The sequence below is a fragment of the Chiloscyllium plagiosum genome, unplaced genomic scaffold (assembly GCF_037043375.1).
Source record: "Chiloscyllium plagiosum isolate Xiang-an unplaced genomic scaffold, Cpla_swu_hap1 HiC_scaffold_1, whole genome shotgun sequence".
Lineage (NCBI taxonomy): Eukaryota > Metazoa > Chordata > Chondrichthyes > Orectolobiformes > Hemiscylliidae > Chiloscyllium > Chiloscyllium plagiosum.
In genome coordinates, this window is record NW_028270139.1 from 12518610 (window position 1) to 12544106 (window position 25497).

The 25497-nt window shown below is 41.8% G+C and overlaps 1 protein-coding gene across 4 annotated transcripts in view; it reads left to right on the forward strand.

Annotated features, from left to right (window-relative positions):
• Positions 1-25497, forward strand: part of naf1 (nuclear assembly factor 1 homolog (S. cerevisiae)) — a 245278-nt gene that overhangs the window by 120041 nt on the left and 99740 nt on the right. The gene's annotated exons all lie outside the window — the stretch shown is intronic.

Genomic DNA, 25497 nt, shown 5'->3' on the forward strand with positions numbered 1-25497 from the left:
CATTCTGGATTAGATGTCAATGGTGGGCAAGTTAATGGAGGGCATCCTGAGGGACAGGGTTTGCATGTACTTGGAAAGACAAGGCCTGATTTGAGATAGTCAACATGGCTTTGTGCATGGGAAAGTATGTCTTACTAACTTGAAAGAGTTGTTGAAGAAGTGCTGAAGAAGATTGATGAAGGCAGAGCAGTGGATGGTTTTTTTTGGACTTCAAGGCATTTGACAACATTTTTCAAGGAAGACTGGTTTGCAAGGTTAGATCACATGGAATACAAGGAGAGCTAGCCGTTTGGACATAAAATGGATCGATGGGAGGATACAGGGTGGTGATGGAGGGTTGATTTTTGGACTGGAAGCCTGTGACCAGCAGTGTGCCACAATGATTGGTGCTGGGTCCACTGCTTTTTGTCAATTTATTTAGATGTGAATATAGGAAGTATGGTTTGTGAGTTTGCAAAATTGGTGGTGCAGTGGACAGCGAAGAAGATTACCTCAGCATACAGCAGGACCTTTGTCAGATAGGCCAATGGGCCGAGGAGTGGCAGATAGGGTTTAATGTTGATTAATGTGTGGTGCCACATTTGGTAAGGGAAATCAGGGCTGGACTTGAGCAATTAATGGTAGAGTGCTGGGGTGTATTGCCGAACAAGTAGACCTTGGAGTGCAGATTTATAGCTCCTTGAAAATGGAGTTGCAGGTAGATGAGATAGTGATGAAAGTGTTTGGTATGTTTTCCTTTATTATTCAGTGCATTGAGCGTAGGAGTTGGGAGGTCATGTTACAGCTCTGCACAACATCAGTTAGGCTACTTTTGGAATATTGCATCCAGTTCTGGTCTCCCTGCTTTGCATCTCAATCATTGCCTGAAGCTGTGAAACCTTATTACTTTACGTCCTCCACTGCTTGGAAAGCAAACGGTGTAAATACAGCTCAGAGTTCCAGTTTTAAGTGTAGCAATTTCTTGCGTAGAGCTTGTTTATTTTAAGTATTTTTCCCATTTCAGTCCACAATCAAGCATAAATAAAATTATATGATCTTTACAAGGTGAATTCACAATTTCTTTTAGAAATGAATTTTGAGGACGTTTTAACTTTAGTTGTTGTTTCACAGACATTTTATTTCATTTTCATAAATACATGTCACAATAAATTAATATACTGTACTACGTTAGAATGGAGATCTTTTTTTGTATTGATGTTAAAGTAGGTTGATTCTAAGGTGAGAAACATATTGTTGCAGCTCTCAAAACTCTAAACATGTTTCAATCACTGGTGCTGCCCCTCTGTGACTAATGGATAGCCATTAATGAGCTATTCATCTGAACAAAAGAATTTCCACCTCGCTGGTTAAACCATTAAAAACACCTTCGGAGACAATTGCTTTTAGTATCTCTGTAAACACTGAGTTTCAAGATGTTCCTTTTGTTAGTAATTCTGGTTAAGGCCAGGAGGCTGAGCTCCTTTTGTCGCAATGTATTGAAGTATGTCCACACAATAACAGATGAGAAAATCTCCAAGAATGTCCCTCTGTGTGAAGCTTCCAGAATTTATGGCTAGTTTATAAATTATATAATCTGTTGTGACAACCATTTTAAAATCCAGACAACTACTTGCAAATGTAGGGAAAAAGATTTTTCACAACTTCTTTATATCCCCCATCTCTGTGGAAGGTTCACATTTGATCAAATGTTGACATAAAACGCCTAGCAGAAAAATTGAAATCTATGCAATAACAGGGATAATGAAACATGGGTATGAAAATCAGAGTGATAGGAAGCAGAAAATCATGGTTTTTTTGCAATGGCAGATGGAATTTAATTCTGATAAATGAAAGATATATTTTACATGGTCTAATAAGGAAAAGATGTGTACAGTGAATGGTAAATTAAGTTTAGGGAGTACTGAGGAACAAAGCGACCTTGGTAAATAAATCCATAGATTCCTGAAGGTGTCAGCATAGGTTTTGGATGTAGGTTTGCTCGCTGAACTGCAAGGTTCATTTTCAGACGTTTCGTTACCTTACTATGTAACATCTTCAGTGGGCCTCAGGTGAAGCAATGCTGAAAATTGCTGCTTTCTATTTATATGTTTGGGTTGGTGATGTTATTTCCTGTGATGAAGTCACTTCCTGTTCCTTTTATCAGGGGGTGGTAAATGGGGTCTAACTCGATGTGTTTGCTTTTTTTTCACCCAGAGGATAGTAGATATATGGAACATGCTGTCTGAGAATGTGGTGGAGGCAGGGACTTTTGGGACATTTAACAAGCATCTGGCTGAGTACTTTTTTAAAAAAAACACAATAACAAGCAGACTATGGACCAAATGCCAAATGGGATTAGTGTAGTTTAATGTTCTTTGGTTATATAGACATGGTGGGCTGAAAAGCTTGTTAATATGCTGTATGACTCTGTGTCCTGGGATTCAGCAAAGCATGGTATTGTGACCACTATTTTCATTGATTCATAGTAATGAATCACACTTGGGTGGTACAAAACTTGGTGTTGTGAACTAAGAAGGCATAGGCTGGTGGAAGGTGGAAACATGTGGCAAATGAAATTTAAATCTAGGGCGGCATGGTGGCTCAGTGGTTAGCACCGCTGCCTCACAGCACCAGGGTCCCAGGTTCGATTCCAGCCTCTGGCGACTGTCTGCGCAGAGTTTGCACATTCTCCCCGTGTCTGCGTGGGTTTCCTCCGGGTGCTCCGGTTTCCTCCCACAGTCCAAAGATGTGCAGGTCAGGTGAATTGGCCATGTTGAATTGCCAATAGTGTTAGGTGCATTAGTCAAAGGGAAATGGGTCTGGTTGGGTTACTCTTCAGAGTCGGTGTGGACTTGTTGGGCCAAAGGGCCTGTTCCCACACTGTAGGGAATCTAATCTAAAAAGCTAATCTAATATAGAGAAGTCGAAGGGAGAACAAGAGGAACCAATATAAAATGAAGGGAATATTCTGAAGGGTGTGTATAAGTAGAGGAAATTGAGTATATGTGTTTAATATTATTGAAAGTTGCAGGATGGTTTGGAAAAGTCATAGAGATGTACAGCACGGAAACAGACCCTTCGGACCAACTCGTCCATGCCTAAAGATATCCTAAATTAATCTAGTCCCATTTCCCAGCACTTGGCCCATATCCCTGTAAACCCTTCCTATTCATATACCCATCCAGATGCCTTTCAAATGTTGTAACTGTCCGAGTTTCCACCACTTCCTTTGGCAGCTTATTCCATACATGCACCAACTTCTACATGAAAATGTTGACGCTTAGGTCCTTTATAAATCTTTCCTATCTCACCCTAAACCTCTGACCTCTAGTTCTGGACTCTCCCCACCCCAGGGAAAAGACCCTGCCTATTTACCCTATCCAAGTCCTTCAAGAATTTATAAAGCTCTAAGGTCACCCCTCAGCCTCCGATATTCCAGGAAAAACAGCCCTAGACTATTCAGCCTTTCCCTAAAACTCAATCCCTACAACCCTGGCAACATTCTTGTCAATCTTTTGAACCCTTTCAAGTTTCACAACATCTTTCCACTAGGAGGGAGACCAGAATTGCACAGAATATTCCAAAAATGGCCTAACCAATGACCTGTGCAGTTGCAACATGACCTCCCAACCCTAACACTTAATGCTGTGACCAGTAACGGCAAGCATACCAAACGCCTTCTTCACTATCCTATCTACCTGCGACTCCACTTTCAAGGAACTATGAACCTGCAATTCAAGGTCTCTTTGTTCAACAACACTCCCTAGGACCTTACCATTAAGTGTAGAAGTCCTGCTAAGATTTGCTTTCCCAAAATGCAGCACCTCGCATTTATCTGAATTAAACTCCATTTGCTACTTCTCAGCCCATTGGCCCATCTGGTCCAGATCCTGTTGTAATCTGAGGTAACCCTCTTTGCTGTCCACTACCCCTCCAATTTTGGTGTCATCTGCAAACTTACTCACTGTACATCTTATGCTCGCATCCATATAAATGACAAAAAGTAGAGGGCCCAGCACCGATCCTTGTGGCACTCTACTGGTCACAGGCCTCCAGTCTGAAAACAACCCTCCACCACCATCCTCTGTCTTCTACCTCTGAGCCAGTTCTATATCCAAATGGCTAGTTCTCCCTGTATTCCATGAGATCTAACCTTTCTAATCAGTCTCCCATGGGGAACCTTGTCGAACGCCTTACTGAAGTCCATATAGATCACATCTACTGCTCTGCCCTCATCAATCCTCTTTGTTACTTCTTTAAAAAACTCAATTAAGTTTGTGAGACATGATTTCCCACGCACAAAGCCATGTTGACTATCCCGAATCAGTCCTTGCCTTTCCAAATACACGTACATCCTATCCCTCAGGATTCCCTCCAACAACTTGCCCATCACTGAGGTCAGGCTCACTGGTCTATAGTTCCCTGGCTTGTCTTTACCGCCCTTCTTAAACAGTGGCACCACGTTTGCCAACTTCCAGTCTTCCGGCTCCTCACCTGTGACTATTGATGATACCAGTATCTCTGCAAGAGGCCCAGCAATCCCTTCTCTAACTTCCCACAGAGTTCTCGGGTACACCTGATCAGATCCTGGGGATTTATCCACCTTTAACCGTTTCACTTCCTCCTCTGTAATCTTGACATTTTGCAAGATTCACCATCTATTTCCCTACAGTCTATATCTTCCATATACTTTTCCATAGTAAATACTGATGCAAAATACTCGTTTAGTATCTCCCCCATTTTCTGCGGCTCCGTACAAAGGAAGCCTTGCCGATCTCTGAGGGGCCCTATTCTCTATTGTGTTTAATTCTGGGTGCTATATTTTAGAAAAGATAAGAAAGCAGAACAGAATGCAGAAGAGGTTCATTAGTGCTTTTTCAGGAATAAAAAGTACATTTATGTGGATGCATTGGACAAGTTGGAGCTGCTCTTGTTCGAGGACAGAAGGTCAAGAGGCGATTTGATAGAAATTATGGGATCTGGACAAAAAAAGTAGGGAGAAACTTTCGAAGGAAGGAAATGAATTCCAGACGGTACAAGTTCAAAATTTTTGTCAAAACAAAAAAGGACTCATCCACTGATTAGTTTAGCATTTATAATGCAATGCCTAAGAGTGTGGGAGTAGGTCGAGTTGAAGCATTCAACTGGAGAACTAGAAGAAGCAGAATCCGAAAAGCAAAGAACTTGAAGGTCTCCAGTGAGATGATGAGAGAGTGGCACAAGACATTTAATTCCTATGTTGAACCAATGGAGCTATTATAGTCCAAATAGCTTCCTTCTGTGATTCTGAGAGAACTTGCTGGATACAGGCTCAGTTGTTGGACTTGGAAAAATAATTTAGATAATTTCAGTTACCTTTCAGTGCGACAGCATTTTGGGAACAGTGATCACAACTCCTGAAGTTTGAAGGTGTGAATAAGGATAAGTCAGGATCTTGCAGGAAGGTACTAAATTGGGGGCGGGCAAGTTACGTTAGTATTAGGCAGGAGCTAACCATTGTTAATTGGGGTAGCTGTTATCACATTTGAAATCTGGGCGTTGTTTAAAGACCTACTGATCAGCGTTCAGAACTGGTATGTTCAAGAAAGGAGGAAGAACAAGGATGGCAAGGTAAGGGATACTTGGAAATGAGGGAGGTTGTAAATTTAGTCAAAAGGAAAAAAGAAACGTGTAACGATTTGGAAGCTAAATTTGGACATAGTCCATGAAGAATAGAAATATAGCAGGAAAGAACTCAAGCAGGGAATTAGGAGAGCCAAAATGAGTCCATAAAATGACCTTGGCAATCGGGTTAAAGAGCATTCCAAGGAATTCTATGCATACATTAAAAACAAGAGGATAACTAGGGAGAAGGTAGAACCACTCAAGGATAAAAGAGGGTACTTGTGCTTGGAGGCAGAGGATGTGGGAAAGATCCTAAATGGATATTTTGCGTCAGTATTCATCCAAGAGAAGGATTTGGAGGATAGTGAGATTTGTATGAAGCTAGGTCATTTTGAGATCAAGAACGAAGTGGTGTTTGGTTTCTTGAAGAGCATTAAGGTGGATAACTCCCCAGGGCTTAATGGTATCTACCCAAGTTATTGAGAGAGGCAAGAGAAGAGATTGCTCGGGCCTTGACCAAGATCTTTGTATCCTCGCTAGCCACTGGGGAGCTCCCGGAGAACTGGTGAGTAGCTAATGTTCCTCTTTTCATGAAGGGCAATGGAGATAATCCAGGAAACTATAGACTAGTGAGTCTTGCATCAGTGGTTAGGAAGCTGACTGGGGGCAGATGTTCGCAGATAAAGGGACGGCTGGAAATGGGAAGCCTTCAGAAATGAGATAACAAGAGTCTGGAGACAGTATATTCCTGTTAGGGTGAAAGGAAAAATTGGTAGGTGTAAGGAATGCTGGATGACTAGAGAAATTGAGGATTTGGTTAAGATAAAGAAGGAAGCATATGTCAGGTGTAGACAGGAGAGATCAAGTAAATCCTTAGAGTATAAAGGCAGTAGGAGTATACTTAAGATGGGGATCAGGAGGGCAAAAAGGGAACATGAGTTAGCTTTGGCAAATAGAATTAAGGTGAATTCAAAGGGTTTTTATAAATACATAAAGGACAAAAGGGTAACTAGGGAGCGAATAGTGCCCCTCAAAGATCAGCAAGGCTGCCTTTGTGTGGAGCCGCAGGAGATGGGGGGAGATACTAAACAAGTATTGTATATCAGTGTTTACTGTGGAGAAGGATATGGAAGATCTAGAATGTGGGAAAATAGATGATGACATTTTGTAAAATGACCATATTGCAGAGGAAGAAGTGCTGGATGTCTTGAAATGCATAAAGGTGGATAAATCCCCAGGACCTGATCAGGTCTACCCTGGCACTTTGTGTCAAACTAGGGAAGTGATTGCTGGGCCTCTTACTGAGATAAATCTATCATCGATAGTCACAGGTGAGGTGCCAAAAGATTGGAGGTTGGCTAATGTGGTGCTATTATTTAAGAAGGGTGGTAAGGACAAGTCAGAGAACTGTAGACCAGTGAGCCTGATGGCAGTGGTGGGCAGGTTATTGGAGGGATTCCTGAGGGACAGAATTTGCATTTATTTGGAAAGACAAGGACTGATTAGGGATAGTCAACATGGCTTTGTGTGTGGGAAATCATCTCTCATGAACTTGATTGAGTTTTTTGAAAAAGTAGCAAAGAGGATTGATAAGGGCAGAGCGGTAGATGTGATCTATGTGGACTTCAGTAAGGCGTTTGACAAGGTTCCCCATGGGAGACTGGTTAGCAAGGTTAGATCTCATGGAATACAGGGGGAACTATCCATTTGGACACAAAACTAGCTCAAAGGTAGAAGACAGAGGATGGTGGTGGTTTGTTTTTCAGACTGGAGGCCTGTGACCAGTGGAGTGCCACAAGGATCAGTGCAGTGTCCACAACTTTTCGTCATTTATATTAATTATTTGGATATAAACATAAGAGGTATAGGTGGTAAGTTTGCAGATGAACCCAAATTGGAGGTGTAATGGACAGCAAAGAAGGTAACCTCCGAATCCAACAGGATCTTGATCAAATGGGCTAATGGACTGAAGTTTAATTTAGATAAATGTGAGGTGCTGCATTTTGGGAAAGTAAATCTTAGCAGGGCGTATATACTTAATGGTAAGGTCCTCGGGAGTGTTGCTGAGCAAAGAGACCTTGGAGTGCAGGTTCATAGCTCCTTGAAAGTGGAGTCGCAGGTAGATAGGATAGTGAAGAAGGTGTTGGGTATGCCTTCTTTTTACTGGTCAAAGTATTGAGTACAGGAGTTGGGAGATCATGTTGCAGCTGTACAGGTCATTGGTTAGCCACTGTTGGAATATTGTGTGCAGTTCTGGTCTCCTTCCTATCGGAAGGTTATTGTGAAACTTGAAAGGATTCAGAAAAGATTTATAAGGCTGTTGCCAGGGTTGGAGGATTTGAGCTATAGGGAGATGTTGAATAGGCTAGGGCTTGTTTTCCCTGGAGCATTGAAGGCTGTGGGTGACCTTATAGAGGTCTACAGAATTATGAGGGGCATGGATAGGATAAATAGCCAAAATCTCTTCCCTGGGGCGGGGGTGTCCAGAGCTAGAGGGCAGAGGTTTAGGGTGAGAGGGGAAAGTTATAAAAGAGACCTAAGGGGCAACTTTTTCACGCAGAGAGTGGTACGTGTATGGAATGAGCTGCCTGGGGAAGTGGTGGAGGCTAGTGTGATTGCACTGTTTTAAAAGGCATTGGATGGGTACATAAATAGGAAGGTTTTGAAGGGATATGGGTCGGGTGCTGGCAGGTGGGATGAGATTGGTTTGGGATATCTGGTTGGCGTGGACAAGTTGGGCAGAACTGACTGTTTCCGTGCTGTACATTTCAATGACACTATGATTCTATCTGTGGATTGTGGGAGGAAACTGGAGCACTGGAGGAAACCCACGCAGACACTGGGAAATAGCAAACTCCACACAAACAGTCGCCTGAGGCTGGAAACAGTCTCTGGCACTGTCAGGCAGCGGTGCTAGCCACTGTGCCGTTCACTGTTCTTTGTCTACATGGTTTTCAGGGCAATTAGCAAGAGAGAGTGCAGTGAGTTGACCTGTATTGCTCTTGTAGAGTTGACGTAGGTATGGTGGCTGAATGGCCACTTCGTATACTGTAACCATTCTATGATTCTTAAATACAGCAATAATTCTGGTGTTGCAGAATAGTCTGTCTTTTTTATTCATTTGGCTTTGGAAATTCAGTGACACATTTACCAAGTACTGGGTCATATAGGCCTTAAGCTGTGTGCCATTTTCTCAGTCCTTTTTCATGGCACTTGAGATTAATTCATCTTAATAACGCAACTTGGCAACAGTTTCTGTTGAAAGGGACCTGTATGTCCAAGGAAGTTGCTTTAGAAATTATTATTTAGAACATATGTTGCCCAGTTTGTAGGGCAAACATTCCAGTAATCCTGTTTGTTAAAGTGAAAAATATTAACTTAATTACAATAACCCATTTTATGGCCTTTTTCATACATCAGTTGGTCTGAATAAGTCTTAATCCTTAATTAGATAAAATGTTATTTGTACTTTTAATTGTTAAAACAACTTTGAAAAACAGCACGCGTGAAATTTACTGTAGCTTATTTTCTGGATTACTTCATTGTATTTTGTATTTATATTATTTGGCACAGAATGTTAAAACCATCTATTCTTGTATTGTTAATTGTAATATGGAATTGTGGTCATTAATCATTTCTTGTCGATGCCTGTCTATTCAGAGAGCATTCTGTGAATAGAGCAGGATGCAACAATCCTTGTACTAATCGCACTATACATTGTTCTAAGTTATTATTAAATAGCAATAAAAATGTTGAGGACTTGTTGATGACTTGTTTAATTCACTTCGAGTAAATTGCATAATCAAAATGGAGCTATCTTGTGAAAGCAACAGATTTACACAATTAGGCGTGCTTTTTGCAATTGCTGTGATCCAGTTGTGAATTGAATTGAATTGAATTTATTGTCACATATACTGAGGCACAGTGAAAAGTTTTGTCTTGCGAGCAATACAGGCAGATCAGAGTTAAATAGTATGGATGAGTAAATAATAGGTAAATGTGACCCGAACATGAGAATTAAACTGGCCGAGAGTGAAACGCATGCTAACATTCTCCATGCACGCACTAGATACTTCACATAGAGATGCTGGGCAAAAGTAGTCTGCAGTAGAACCCAAAGTAAACTAGCTTTTGGGCAACCTATGCAAATATTGCAACTGGTGCCATACGTAGTGCTTTGGGGCAGTCTGACATTAAGGCTCTGATTTGGAGGAGGCAGTGTTGGGCTAGGGTGTACAAAGTTAAAAATCGCACAACACCAGGTTGTAGTTCAACGAGTTTATTTGGAAGCACTAGCTTTCGGAGCACTGCTCCTTCATCAGGTAGCTGTGGAGCAGGATCATAAGTCATCACTCCTTATGCAAGTCAGGCAATCTAGAATGCTAGAATGTGACTTGAAAGAAGTTCTGGGATTTACATCTGAATGAACCAAAACTTGCAGCCCATTCTTAAAGATGAAAGACTTAACAGCAATCTAGATTTGTTCAATATATCATTTCAGTTGCATGACACTGTAATCTTTTGCTATAAATTCTGTGTGTTATGACCCTGCTCCACAGCTCCCTGATGAAGGAGCAGCGCTCTGAAAGCTAGTGCTTCCAAGTAAACCTGTTGGACTATAACCTGATGTTGTGTGATTTTTAATGTTGACATTAAAGCTGCCTGTTTTGCCCAATCTTGCAGGCTGGAGAGGGCAAGCCAGATTTGCTGTAGATTATTACATCATAAGAGACATCAATTTCAGGTGATAGTTCCATCTCAGTTAGTATAAGTGCTGCAGGCTTCTGTTAATGGGAGGAGCCATGAAAGTCATCACTCCTTATATAAGTCAGGCAATCTTTGACTATTAAGTCTGTTGATTTATGCTGACCCATGTGTGCACTTGGCTTCCCTGGGTGGTTAGGCTTAGAGTCTATGCTTAAGTGGATGGAATCCATTGAACCAGGCAAATAAACTCAACAAATAAAATTTTTAAAAATGATTGATTTTTCAATTGGCAAGCTGGAATATCAGGATATGTATATTGAGCTGACATTTGACTGATAGATTGATAATGCAAAACAGTTGCAATCAACACAGGTCATGGTAGGTTGAACCTTGGCATAGATTCCCTAATGGAGACCAGGCTTGGAGCAGATCACTGTAAGAAAATCCATTATACATTCATCTGTCAGGGAGTGGGGCAAAAGAAATGTGTGAGCATGCTGTTATGAGTGGTTACATCTTTAAACGTATTGAACTCTTTACAGTAAAGCCAGCGCCTTGTTTACAGGATTGCTTTGAACTCTTTCCCCTGCCAGGTGGGTATGTTGGAAAGAGACAAAGGAGAGATTCAAGCAAAGGAGTTGGAGAGTTAAGGCAGTAAGTGCAAAGGTACAGATGCAGATCAAAAAGCAAGCACTGTCTTGGAAGAGGCATACAATTATTGGGGAAAAAGAAAATCACTTTCTGGATGTAGTCAGATTTTTACTTTGCATAAAAGGAGAAAGGAAATCTTTGTCTTGTGCAAGCTCATTAAAAAGGTCTAAAGTCTGGAGAGCTGTGTAAATAGCTTGGAAATATGAAAGCGCTGGATGTTATCCCAGAGGTGATTCAACCAGGGCTTTATTGATTGGTCGCTTAAAAAAGAATGCAGGAAAGCATCATGACTCAGGAGAGAGAGGACAATGAGAAATGTGCTTTGCTGATGATCATACCCATGAAACTTTGAAGTGAATGCTGTTGTCAGACAGGAGTCCTGATCTATCCTCCATGGATTTAAAAGATAGATATCTTGTGGAACTGTGTAGCTATGCAATGCTATACTTATGCAGGGAGTAATGGAAATACTCATAGTTGCTTAAGACCTTTCTTTGCTCTACCAACTATTTCAAATGAAACTTTTTTTTGCACGTTCATTCATTGTTACTTTATGTTGCCTCTCATTTGTGTTAAAGTAAAAGTTGCAATAAGTGAAATCTGCTGACAATCTCCACTTTTCATAGACATTCATTAAATTTGCTTTCTGGTTCCTAACAAAGAACACTGTCTTAACTCTCTGTGCCTGGCACAACAACATGACCGTGTCAGTTAGGGCTGTACATAATGGCCTCCATTTTGCCAGAGCAGCGAGGCGAGAAGGAGGAGTGAAGCAAGGGCTGCTGGGAAGGGTAAGTCTTTCCGCATAAAAAGGGACTTACCTCTGGATTCGGGCCTCCATTTTGCCTGAGCGGCGAGGAGAGAGTGAGGCGAAGGCTGCCGGGACGGTAAGGGCTTAATACATATTCGGGCAGTAGCTAAACCAGAGATGCTACACCTGTTGAATCTCTCTCCCGCCCCCCTCCTGTAACTGGAAGAAAAAGACCTGTAAGGTAAGGCTTTTATTTCTTATCTATCTTTTTCATTTATTTAAGTGCATTGTTTCGTTTCAGTTAGTTCATATAAAGCTAAGCTTACAATGGCAGGGGATTTCAGACCCGTGACATGTGACTCTTGCTTGATGTGGGAGCTTAGGAATGTGTCTGACATTTCTGACTGTTACACTTGCAAGAAGTGTGTCCAGCTGCAGCTCTTGTTTGACCGCATGATGGCTCTGGAGCTGCGGATGGACTCACTGGAGCATCCACGTTGCTGAGGAAATCGTGGACAGCACGTTTAGTGAACTGGTCACACCACAGGTTAGAGTTGCTGAGGGAGACAGTGAATGGGTGACCAAAAGGCAGAGAAAGAGTAGGAAGGCAGTGCAGGTGTACCCTGTGGTCATCTCCTTCCAAAACAGCTATACCGTTTTGGATACTGTTGGGGGAGATGGCTCACCAGGGGAGGGCAGCAGTTGTCAAGATCATGGCACAGTGGCAGGCACTGCTGCTCAGAAGGGCAGGAAAAAGACTCGCAGGGCCATAGTCATAGGGGATTCTATTGTGAGGGGAGTAGATAGGCGGTTCTGTGGCCACAAACAGGACTCCCGGATGGTTTGTTGCCTCCCAGGTGCTCGGGTCAGGGATGTCACCGATTGGCTGCAGAGCATTCTAAAAGGAGAGCGTGAACAGTCAGTTGTCTTGGTGCATATAGGCACCAACGATATAAGTAGGAAGCGAGATGAGGACCTGAAAGAAGAATTCAGGGAGCTAGGAGAGAAGTTAAAGGGGAGGACCTCAAAGGTAGTGGTCTTGGGATTAATACCAGTGCCACGTGCTAGCCAGCTTAGAAATGAAAAAATAGGCAGGATGAACATGTGGTTTGAGAGATGGTGTAGGAGGGAGGGGTTCAGATTTGTTGGACATTGGGACCAATTCTGGGGAAGGTGGGACTATTACAAAAGGGGCGGTCTACATCTGACCAGACCAGAACCAATGTCCACGGGGGAGTTTTTGCTACTGCTGTTGGGGAGGTTTTAAACTAATGTGGCAGAGGGCTGAGAACCAGAAGATGAGACATGTAGACAGCGAGGTGGAGACTGTAAGAATTATGAAGATAACATTAATAAAGAGAAGAATAGGTAGAGAGCAGGTGAGCGCAAAAGAACTGGTGGCCTGAAATGCGTCTACTTTAATGGAAGGAGTATAGTGTGTAAGGTAGATGAACTTAGGGTTGGATTGGTGGCCTGGGAGTATGACATCATTGCCATCACAGAGACTTGGTTGAAGGAAGGGCATGATGATTGGCAACTAAATGTTCCAGGATATAGACGCTTCAGACAGGACAGGGAGGGAAGTAAAAGAGGTGGTGGTGTTGCATTGCTGGTCAGGGACAATATCATGACTGTGCTAAAGGAGGACACAATGGCAGTCTTGGGTAGTGAGGCATTATGGGTGGAGCTCAGAAATAAGAAGGGTGCAGTTACATTATTGGGGCTGTATTACAGACCTCCCAACAGTGAGTGTGAGGTAGGAGAACAAATAGATAAACAGATTATGAATAGATGTAGAGGCAATAGGGTAGTGGTGATGGGAGATTTTAATTTTCCCAACATTGACTGGGTTACACTTAGCGTCAGAGGTCCGGATGGAGTAGATTTTGTACGAAGCGTCCAGGAGAGTTTTCTAGAGCAGTATGTCAATAGTCCGACGAGGGAAGGGGCCATATCGGGCCTGGTACTGGGGAACGAGCCAGGACAGGTGGTAGAAGTTGTGGTGGGGGATTTCTTTGGGAACAATGACCACAATTCTGTAAGTTTTAGAATACTCGTAGATAAAGAAGAGGGTGGTCCTCAGGGAAGAGTACTAAACTGGGCCAAGGCCAATCATATCAAAATTAGGCAGGAGCTGGGAAATGTGGATTGGTCATGCTATTTGAAGGAAAGTCCACATTGAGATGTGGGAGGTTGTCAAAGATAGGTTAGCAGTAGTGCAGGATAGGCATGTCCCGTTGAAGGCGAAGGATACAAAGGGCAAGATTCGTGAACTGTGGATGACAGCAGAAATTGTACGACTAGCCAAGAGGAAAAGGAAAGCATACATAAGGTCTAGGCAGCTGAGAACAGAACGGGCCCTGGAGGAATATCGAAAGAGTAGGACAAGTCTTAAACAAGGAATCAAGCAGGTGAAAAGGGATCACGAAATAGCTTTAGCAAGCAGAATTAAGGAAAATCCCAAAGCATTTTATTCTTATGTAAGAAGCAAGCGGGTAACTAGAGAAAGGATTGGTCCACTAAAGGATAAGGAAGGAAGGTTGTGGGTCGAACCTGAGAAAATGGGTCAGATTCTGAATGATTACTTTGCACCAGTGTTCACTGAGGAGAGGAACACGATGAATGTTGAGATTAGAGATAGACGTTTGATTAGTCTGGATCATGTTGACATAAGTAGGGAAGATGTGTTGGGTAGGCTAGAGGTTATTAAGGTGGACACATCCCCAGTTGGGATCTATCCCAGATTGCTGAGGGAGGCGAGAGAGGAAATAGCTGGGGCCCTGACAGATATCTTTGTGGCATCCTTAAATACAGGTGAGGTGCCGGAGGACTGGAGGGTAGCTTATGTTGTCCCCTATACAAGAAGGATAGTAGGGATATTCGGGGTAAATACAGACATGTGAGCCTGACATCAGTGGTGGGGAAGTTGCTGGAGAGGGTACTAAGAGATAAGCTCATTCTTTTCTAAATATAAATAGATCCAAACAGTGATAGGCAACATGGTTTTGTGTGGGCGAGATCGTGCCTTACCAACTTAATAGAGTTCTTCGGGGAAGTAACTAAGTTGATAGATGAAGAAAGGGCTGTTTATGTCATATACGTGGCCTTTGGTAAGGCGTTTTATAAGGTTCCCCATTGTAGACTAATGGAGAAAGTGAGGTCGCATGGTGTTCTAGCTAGGTGGATAAAGAACTGGTTGAGGAACAGGATACAGAGTATTAGTTGAAGGGAGTTTCTCGAAATGGGGAAAGGTGACCAGTGGTGTTCCACAGGGGTCAGTATTGGATCCACTGTTGCTTGTAATATACATAAATGATCTGGAAGAGGGCACTGTTGGTATGATCACCAAGTTTGCAGATGACACGAAGATTGGTGGAGTAGCAGAAAGCATAAGGGACTGTCAGAATACAGGAGGATATAGATAGACTGGAAAAGTGCAGATGGCTTTCAATCCAAACAAATGTGAAGTGATGCATTTAGGCAAGTCTAATTCTAGAGCGAATTATACAATGAATGGAAGAGCCTTGGGAAAAGTTGGTGGGCAGAGAGATCTCGGAGTGAAGGTCCATTGTACCCTGAAAGTTGCTGCACAGGTGGATAGAGTGGTCAAGAAGGCATATAGTATGCTTGCCTTCATTGGACGGGGTATTGAGTATAAGAGCTGGCAAGTTATATTAAAATTTTATAAGACTTTGGTTCGGCCGCATTTAGAATACTTTGTACAGTTCTGGGCGCACATTACCAAAAGGATGTGGATGCTTTGGAGAGGGTGCAGAGAAGGCTTTCGAAGATGTTGCCTGGTATGGAAGGTGCTAGCTATGAAGAGAGGTTGAGTAGATTAGGTTTATTGTCACTAGAAAGAAGGAGACTGAGGGGGGACCTGATTGAGGTTTACAAAATCATGAAGGGTATAAACAGGGTGGATAGAGATAAACTTTTTTCCCAGGGTGAAGGATTCAATAGCAGAGGTCATGCTTTCAAGGCAAGAGGTAGAAAGTTTAAGGGGGATACACGCGGCAAGTACTTCACGCAGAGGATGGTGGGCGTTTGGAACGCATTGCCAGCAGAGATGGTAGAGACAGGCATGGTAGATTCATTTAAGATACGTCTGGACAGATGCACAAGTAGTTGGGGAGCAGAGGAATACAAATGCTTAGGAATTGACTGACAGGTTTAGACAGTACATTTGGATCGGCTCAGGCTTGAAGGGCCAAAGGATCTGTTCCTGGGCTGTAAATTTTCTTTGTTCTCTTTCTTTGTTCTATATATGTGGAGATGGGCTGATTAAAATGTGAATTACCTGTACAGGTATTATGATAGGAGACAGAAAGGAAGATCTTAATTGGTCACAGCTAAAAGATAATGGAGTTCATTTAACAACATGGTAGATAACTAAAATATAGCCATTTAGTGCAGTAGAAGATTGCACCATTAATGGTGTACATTGAATTCCTGATTTCAGCAGTGGAAATTTAAAATTTATTAATAAGAAGCAGTGGAATGATAAGAGTCACCAATGTGTGTTTGTGTAGGAATAGGAAGAGAAATAGCAAGAGTTTTAATAAGTAACTAAATGTAGTTAACAATGAGATGCAAGAATTTTTGAAATGTTTCAAGATCTTTGGACTTGAGGTTACAGTAATTGGAATGTAGCAATGCATTATTAAATAGAAATACCTTTATTTATAAAAACTAGAGCATTAATTATTGCCTGTTGCCTTGTCTATGACCAATTGATTATTAAAAATCTCTTTAAGACACATGGCTCTGCTTGATTAGATTATCATGCTTTCAGGACCTTTCAAAAACACTTTACAGCTAATGGGTTGCTTCGGTGCAGCCAGGTTATGCTGCAGCAAATACAGTAGGCAAATTGCATATGGTGGATTTTCATAAATAAGAAATAAATGACTGAAGTAACCTGTTTTTGGTGGTGTTGACTGAAAATTGGATTTGGCCAACATATCAAGATATCTGAACAAAAACTGTGTATGCTGGAAAAAAACAGAAGCAGAAATAGGTGGAAAAGCTCAGCAGGCCTAGTAGCATTTGTGGAGTGAAAGCAGAGTTAACGAGATTGCAAATTTATAGGTAAAGGGTTAACTGCAATATTTGTATGGATATTCTGATCTTAACAAGTTTGGAAAATTAATAGTATGTGGTATGAGTAGGAGACTGAAAGCCAGGAGGAGAATAGCCTTTTTTATTTGAATTCGCATAGTTGTGTCGGATTCTCTTGTTTTCGAGGTGTGTAGTAATTTGGACAGAAGCGCGGAAAAATGAAATTAACCAAAACAAAAAACAAGCCGGAAGATATAACAAGTGCAGAAGAGAAATTGAAGAATTAGAAAAGGATGTAAATAAGTGCCGAAACATTGACTGTCCTCTTCGCATGCTGTCTGACCTGCTGTGTTTTTCCAGTGCCACACTTTTCAACTCTGACTTTCCAGAATCTGCAGTCCTCAATTTCTCCATGACGAGAAAGATCCTCCGTTGTCTTTTTAAAAATTTTTATTATTCCATGTGAATTTTTATTTCAATAAAATAACTCTTAAGGAATTAAAATGGCTGCTATTAAACATACTGGGCAAGTTGGCTGCTTCCAGAAATTAAGAGCAGTTTCCAGAAAAAATAAAGCTCTCAATACCCCCTCCCATTTGTCCAGTCAACACAAAGGTACCCCGGACAACAGTCTCTACAGCCATGATTGGTTTGAAAGTAAAAATGAAAAAAAAAAGGAAGATGCTGGAAATCCGAAACTAAAACAGAAATTGCTGGAAAAACTGAGCAGATCTGGAAGCATCTCCGGTAACATTTAAGGTCCAGTGATCCTATTTCAGAACTGATGGTAGTTAGGGAAAGGTTGGTATTTGGGCAGAAAATAGAGAGGGGGTGGAAGAACCAAAAGAGAGAAAAGCAGTTGGATAAACAAAGGAGTCGGTCAAGGTCAGCCTGGGCAAATGAATAGCTGCTAATGGGAACAATTAGTAGCTGACAATGAGTATGTGTGATAACAACCAATTTTATGATAAGGTCTAGTGAGTGGAAGGTGGATAAGGACATGGAAGAAGGTGCTCAAGCCCTAAAATTCTTGAACTCGATATTAACACCAGAAGGCTGCAAAGTTCCCAAGCAGAACATAAAGTGCTGTTCTTCTAGTTTGTGCTGAGCTTTGCTGGAGGACTGCAACAAGCCTGATACAGAGATAATGACAAGGGAACATGGCAGTGTACTCAAGAGGCAAGCAACTGGAAGCTCATGGCCTTTTTTTTTGTGGATGGAATGTCAATGTTATGCAAAGTGGTCACCCAGTCTGTGCTTTGTTTGCTCAGTGTAGAGGAGACCACATTGCTCACAATGCTGTGAAGTGGTAGATGGAGTTTAATTCAGATAAATGTGAGGTGCTGCATTTTGGGAAAGCAAATCTTAGCAGGACTTACACACTTAGTGGTAAGGTCCTAGAGAGTGTTGGTGAACAAAGAGACCTTGGAGTGCAGGTTCATAGCTCCTTGGAAGTGGAGTTGCAGGTAGAGAGGATAGTGAAGACGATGTTTGGTACGATTTCCTTTATTGGTCAGACTATTGAGTACAGGAGTTGGGAGGTCATGTTGCGGCTGTACATGACAATGGTAAGGCCACTGTTCGAATATTGCGTGCAATTCCAGTCTCCTTCCTATCGGAAAGATGTTGTGAAACTTGAAAGGGTTCAGAAAAGATTTACAAGGATGTTGCCAGGATTCTAGGATTTGAGCTATAGGGAGATGTTGAATAGGATGCCATTGTTCTCCCTGGAGCGTCGGAGGCTGAGGGGTGACCTTATAGAGGCTTATAAAATCATGAGGGGCATGAATAGGGTAAATAGACAGGGTCTTTTTCCTGGGGTGGGGGAGGGGGTAGTCCAGAACTAGAGGGCATAGGTTTAGGGTGAGGGGGAAAAAATATGAAAGAGACCTAAGGGACAATTTTTTCACGCAGAGGGTGGTACGTGAATGGAATGAGCTGCCAGAGGAAGTGGTGGAGGCTAGTACAATTGCAAGATTTAAAAGGCATCTGGAGGGATATATGAATTGGAGGGATATAGACCAGGTGATGATAAGTGGGACTAGATTGGGTTGGTATATCTGGTTGGCATGAACAAGTTGGACCGAAGGGTCTGTTCCCGTGCTGTACATCTATAGAGACTCTATGTTTAACTGATGGGTCATCAACACCAATTATCTTCGATAAAGTGGAATGGTTTGGGCATAGGGCTTTAAAAAAAAATCCCATTAACTAAAGGTACTCAACCTGAAACCCCAAACGTATGACTGAATTTACCAGCAGGTTTGATCATCATTAATTGTATGGTTTCCTCCGTCTGCTTGTATGTTGGTACAATCAACAGCTCCAGGCTTAGCTAAGTTTGCCTCTAGTCTTGATTTCTCTGAAAATCTGATTTTGAGAGAGGTGGGGAATGCGCCATGATCTATTTTGAAAGGAAAACGAATAAATTAAAAATAATTTGAAAGCCACCTCTGTTTTGGACACTGGAATTTTTTTTAAAAGAAAAGATTCTCTTTCTTGTCCATGGCAGCAGCTACAGTTAGGAAGCGCCACTTTTCAATTTCTGACTTCTATCATTAGAACAGTGAAGTTGTCCAATGTTATGAATGATCGGGGCGAATATGTAGTGAAGATTAATTTCATAGCTCCATTGGTTTCAAAAGGCTGTGGAATGAGTGGATGAACAAACGGAAGAAGTTGGAAGAAATTTTTTGAAATAACCAGTTGGTTAATAAATCTGCGTTCAAAGTTTTGTAGAAAAAGCAAGGAAAATTAGAATAAATTTAATACCTTCCTGCTTTGTACGATTTTGAGATTTGCCGGGATGAAGCACCAGTCTTGGGGTTGTATAATGACATATAGCAAAACAGCGATCTGAGTTATAGAGTCAGAGATGTGCAGCAGGGAAACAGACCCTTCGGTCCAATCTGTCCATGCCAACCAGATATCCTAAAATAATCTAGTCCCATTTGCCAGCGATTGGCCCATTTCCTTTTCAACCAATCCATGTCAGATACCCGTCTAGATATATTTAAAATGTTGTAATTTTACCAGCCTCCACCACTTCCTCTGACAGGTTATTCCATTATTGCATCGACTTCTGGATGAAAAAATTGCCCCTCTGGACACTTTTAAATCTTACCCCTCTCACCTTAAATCTATGCCCTCTAGTTTTGGACTCTCCCACCCCTGGGAAAAGATCTTGTCTATTTACGTGATGTTCCAGGGAAAACAACCCTAGTCTGGTTAGCCTCTCCCTATGGCCTTGCAAACCTGGCAACATCCTTGTAATTCTTTTCTGAACTTTTCAAGCTTCACAACATCCTTCCTGTAGCTGGGAGACCAGAATTGCACACAGTATTCCAAGAGGCCAAACCAATGTCTTGTACAGTTGCAAGATGACTTCCCAACTCATACACTCAATGCACTGACCAATAAAGGCAAGCATACCAAACACTGCCTTCACTATCTTATCTATCTGAGAGTTCACTTTTAAGGAACCATGAACCTGGATTCCAAGGTCTCTTTGAAGAACATTATCCCCAGGACCTGACCAAAACGTGTGTACATCCTGCCCTGATTTACCTTTCCAAAATGCAACACCTCACATTTTATGAAAATTAAACTCCATCTGCCATTCCTTGGCCTATTGACCCATCTGATCAAGATCATGTTGCACTCTGAGGTAATCTTCTTTGCTGTCTACACCTCCAATTTTGGTGTCATATGCAAACTTACTAACCATACCTCCTTTGTTTACATCCAAATCATTTATATAAATGATGAAAAGCAATGGACCTCGCACTGATCCTTGTGGCACAGTACTGGCCAAAGGCCTCCGGTCTGAAAAGAAGCCCCTCCACCACCACCACTGTCTGTCTTCTCCCTTCAAGCTGGTTCTGTATCCAAATGGCTAGTTCTCCCTCAATTCTGTGTGAGCTAAACAGTCTACCAGGAGAAACCTTATCAAATTCCTTACTAAAATTCATATAGGTCATGTCCACCACTGTGCCCTCATCAATCGTCTTTGAATTTTTGAAGAAGTAATAATCAGGTTAGTGAGATACAATTTCCCACACACAAAGGCATGTTGACTATCCCAAATCAGTCCTTGCCTTTCCAAATACATGTAAATCCTGTCTCTCAGGATCCCCTCTGACATCTTACCCTCTGATGTCAGGCGTACCAGTCTATAGTTAGCCTTTCCTTACTACTCTTCTTAAATAGTGGTACTATGTTACCCAATTTCCAGACTTCTGGCACCTCACCTGTGGCTACTGATATAAATATCTCAGTAATGGGCCCAGGAATCACTTCTCTAGCTTCCCAAAGGGTTCTTGGTACACCTAATCAGGTGCTGGGGATTCATCCCCCTTTATGCATTTTCAGATGTTCAGCACCTCCTCTGTAACATGGACATTTTCTAAGATATCGCCGATTATTTCCCTGTGTCCTCTATCTTCCATTTCCTTCTCCACAGTAAACAAAATACTCATTTAGATTAGATTAGATTTTCTACAGTGTGGAAACAGGCCCTTCAGCTCAACAAGTCCACACCAACCCTCCGAAGAGCAACCCACCCAGTCCCATTTCCCTCTGACTAATGCACCCAACGCTATGGGCAATTTAGCATGGCCAAATTTAGTGTCATCCCCATCTCCTGCAGTTCCCCACGTAGGTGGTCTTGCTGATCTTTAGGGGCCCTATTCTCTCCCTTGCTATCCATTTGTCATTAATGCTTTCTAGAATCCCTTTGGATTCTCCTTAAGCCTCTTTGCCAAAGCTATCTCTTGTCCTCCTGATTTCCCTCCTAAGAATACTCGTACTGCCTTTATACTCTTCCAAGGATTCACTCAATATCTGCTGTCTATACCTGATTTATGCTTTGTTTTTCTAAACCGAAATCTCAATTTCTGTAGTCATCCAGCATTCCCTACACATACCTGCCTTACCCTTCACCCTATGGAGAAACATACTGTCTCATAGAGTCATAGAGATGTACAGCATGGAAACAGACCCTTCGGTCCAACCCGTCCATGCCGACCAGATATCCCAACCCAATCTAGTCCCACCTGTCAGCACCCGGCCCATATCCCTCCAAATCCTTCCTATTCATATATCCATGCAAATGCCTCTTAAATGTTGCAATTGTACCAGCCTCCACGACATCCTCTGGCAGCTCATTCCATACACGTACCACCCTCTGCGTGAAACAGTTGCCCCTTAGGTCTCTTTTATATCTTTCCCCTCTCAACCTAAACCTATGCCCTCTAGTTCTGGACTCCCCGACCCCAGGGAAAAGACTTTGCCTATTTATCCTATCCATGCCACTCATAATTTTGTAAACCTCTATAAGGTCACCCCTTATCCTTCGACGCTCCAGGGAAAACAGCCCCAGCCTGTTCAGCGTCTCCCTGTAGCTCAGTTCCTCCAACCCTGGCAACATCCTTGTAAATCTTTTCTGAACCCTTTCAAGTTTCACAACATCTTTCTGATAGGAAGGAGACCAGAATTGCACACAATATTCCAACAGTGGCCTAACCAATATCCTGAACAGCCGCAACATGACCTCCCAACTCCTGTACTCAATACTCTTGACCAATAAAGGAAAGCATACCAAACACCACCTTCACTATCCCATCTACCTGTGACTCCACTTTCAAGGAGCTATGAACCTGCACTCCAAGGTCTCTTTGTTCAGCAACATTCCGTAGGACCTTACCATTAAGTGAATAAGTCATGCTAAGATTAGCTTTCCCAAAATGCAGCACCTCGCATTTATCTGAATTAAACTCCATCTGCCACTTCTCAGTCCATTGGCCCATCTGGTCCAGATCTTGTTGTAATCTGAGGTAACCCCTGCCCTTGTTAGCTCATTTTTGAAGGATTTCAAATTTCCGGCCATCCTTTTACCTGCGAACATCTGCCCCCGTTCAACTTTTGAAAGTTCTTGCATAATACTGTCAAAATTGGCCTTCCTCCAATTTAGAACTTTTAACTTTTAGATCTGATCTATCCTTTTCCATCACTATTTAAAAACTAATAGAATTATGGTCGCTGGCCCCAAAGTGCTCTCCCACTGACACCTCAGTCACCTGCCCTGCTGTATTTCCCAAAAGTAGGTCAAGTTTTGCACCTTCTCGAGTTGGTACATCCACATACTGCATAAGAGAATTTTCTTGTGCACACTTAACATTAACATTAAGGGTGGGGGGTCTATAGTACAATCCCAATAAGGTGATCATCCCTTTCTTGTTTCTCAGTTCCACCCAAATAACTTGTCTGGAAGTATTCCTAGGAATATCCTCCCTGAGTACAACCATAATGTTATCCCTAATCAAAAACGCCACTCCCCCTCTCTTGGTCCCCCCCACCCCAACTTTTCCACCCTTCGCATCTATACCCTGGAACATTAAGCTGCTCGTCCTGTCCATCCCTGAGCCACATCTCTGTAATTGCTATGATATCCCAGTCCCATGTTCCCAACCATGCCCGGAGTTCATCTGCTTTACCTGTTAGGCTTATTGCATTGAAATAAATGTAGTTTAATTTATCAGTGCTGCATCGTTCTCTGCGTTGTTCCTGCCTGACCTGACTATTTGACTTCCTTTTTTTCCCAGCTGTACTAGTCTTCGGTTGATTTCTTTCCTTACCATCTCCCTGGATCCATTCTCCCGGTTTAAATCCTCCTGAGCAGCTCTGGCAAATCTCCCTGTCAGTATATTAGGCCCCTTCCAGTTCAGGCGCAATCCATCCTTCTTACACAGGTCACTTCTGCCCGAGAAGAGATTCCCATGATCCAAAAATATGAATCCTTCTCTCTTGCACCAGCTCCTCCAGCCATGCATTCATCTGCTCTATCCTCCTATTCCTACTATCACTAGCTCGTGGTACTGGGAGTAATCGCAAGTATACTTTTTAAATTCCTGTCTCATTTCCTTTATCCTCTCCTCATAATGTCGTCCTGTCCTTTTTCCTATGTCGTTGGTTCCAATATGTTCAACAACCTCCTGCTTGACCTCTCCCCTTTGAGAATATTCTGCAAAAATACCATGACACAGTTGTGGCGAACTAGCTAGTATGAACTTAACTCTTTTTTTTTTCGTTGGAGTTGTTCAGTATGAGGAAGTAGTAAAGTTTTAGAAATGTTCAGTTTTCTGCAAAGAATATCTGAAATTCACTAATCTGTATGCTTATTTGGGAGATTATTTTCAAGTGGAATATATGTTGATGTCGTCATTCCGTAATATTACCATTTTGCCTCTTACACAAAACATTTTGCAAGAGCTATTACATTTTATTTTATTATCGGTGTTCTGACCACTGAGTTTGTAATCCAGGTGACTCACTGCATTGCATTCTGCTACAAAGTCCTGAAATTCCATTTACTTTTATTTCGATTTAAATCGTGTCACTTGCCTGCAGACTTCAGCATTATCTGTAAATTATGTGGAATTATATAGCTGAAAACAGAATTAATTTGTCCGAATATCTTCAAGTGAACAAGCAGAGTATGTTTTAAAACTAGTTTAATAATATTTCTTGTACTGAATAATTGAATTCTATTACTTGGGAAATTTAGATTGAAACAATCTCATTTCTTCTCCAATTTACTGTAGTTTCCATATGATTACAAAATTGCAATAAATGTTTACACTGTTCAAAAGGCTTAAGACTTTTGTAAAAGAATTAGCTTGTTATTGAAGTACTCGAAATGTCTTAAGTGCATAACAACAATGTCAAAATGTCGCAACTGTTTCATTAAACATTAGGGATTGAACATTGCAGATGTGCTGCAGGTTCAGCCTTTACATGATCATGGTTTTCCAAGTCCTAAATTGAGATGTGCCCTTTGCTGCTGCTGCTTATCTGTTACAGCTCGTTGTTATTGATTTTTGGGCTCAGTCATATTTCTAGTGCCTGAGGTAAAATATCATTCCCATTAGGTGAGCTCTTTATGTAAAGTATGACCATTATAAAGTTAGCATTGTGCATTATCTAAACCCACAATTATTGGAGTACAAAGATGGACCTGCGTAATGATTACTGAATGAATTTGCATATTGAATTTAGTCATGCAGGCAATAACAACAAAGTGCTGAGAGTGCTCTAGCTGACTGAATCAACTCGTACTTTATAGAATTATAGTGTCATAGATATGTACAGCAGAGTGAGACATGACACACTTCAGGAGCAGGTGGGACTTGAATGTGATCCTTCTGACTCAGAGGTAAGGACCCTATCACTGTTCCATAAGAGCTGTAAAGAGACTTCCATATTATGGAAGTAATATCCCTACATCTGGATCTTCCAAAATACCCTGAAGTTCTAATTATCACAGTTGTAATACAACAATGCGACAGCAAGTTCTGAACAAACATCACTAAATTAAATGTCCAAATTATCTGTTTTTACAGGACTACTGTCCTTTGGTGCCCTTCGGAAAGTGCTATTGGTTATTTCATTTAAGCCGGTAGCGGGCAGATGAGAGCGGAGTCTGATGCCTCATCTGAATGACAGCATTCATGCCAGTGCAATACTCCTTCTTTGGTCATGAAGTGTCACCCAAGAGTGTGCACTCAACTGTTTGGAGTGAGGTTCTAACTAAATTAGCCATGCTAACTAACAGCATTCCCAACGTGTTCAAACGATTTAAGAATAAGAAGACATCTTAATTGCAGAAGCTAACTTTTGGAGTTCTTACTAAACCCATTTCTATTTTCCCCATTTTATTCTCTATGTTCTGATCTCTCTCTTCCTTT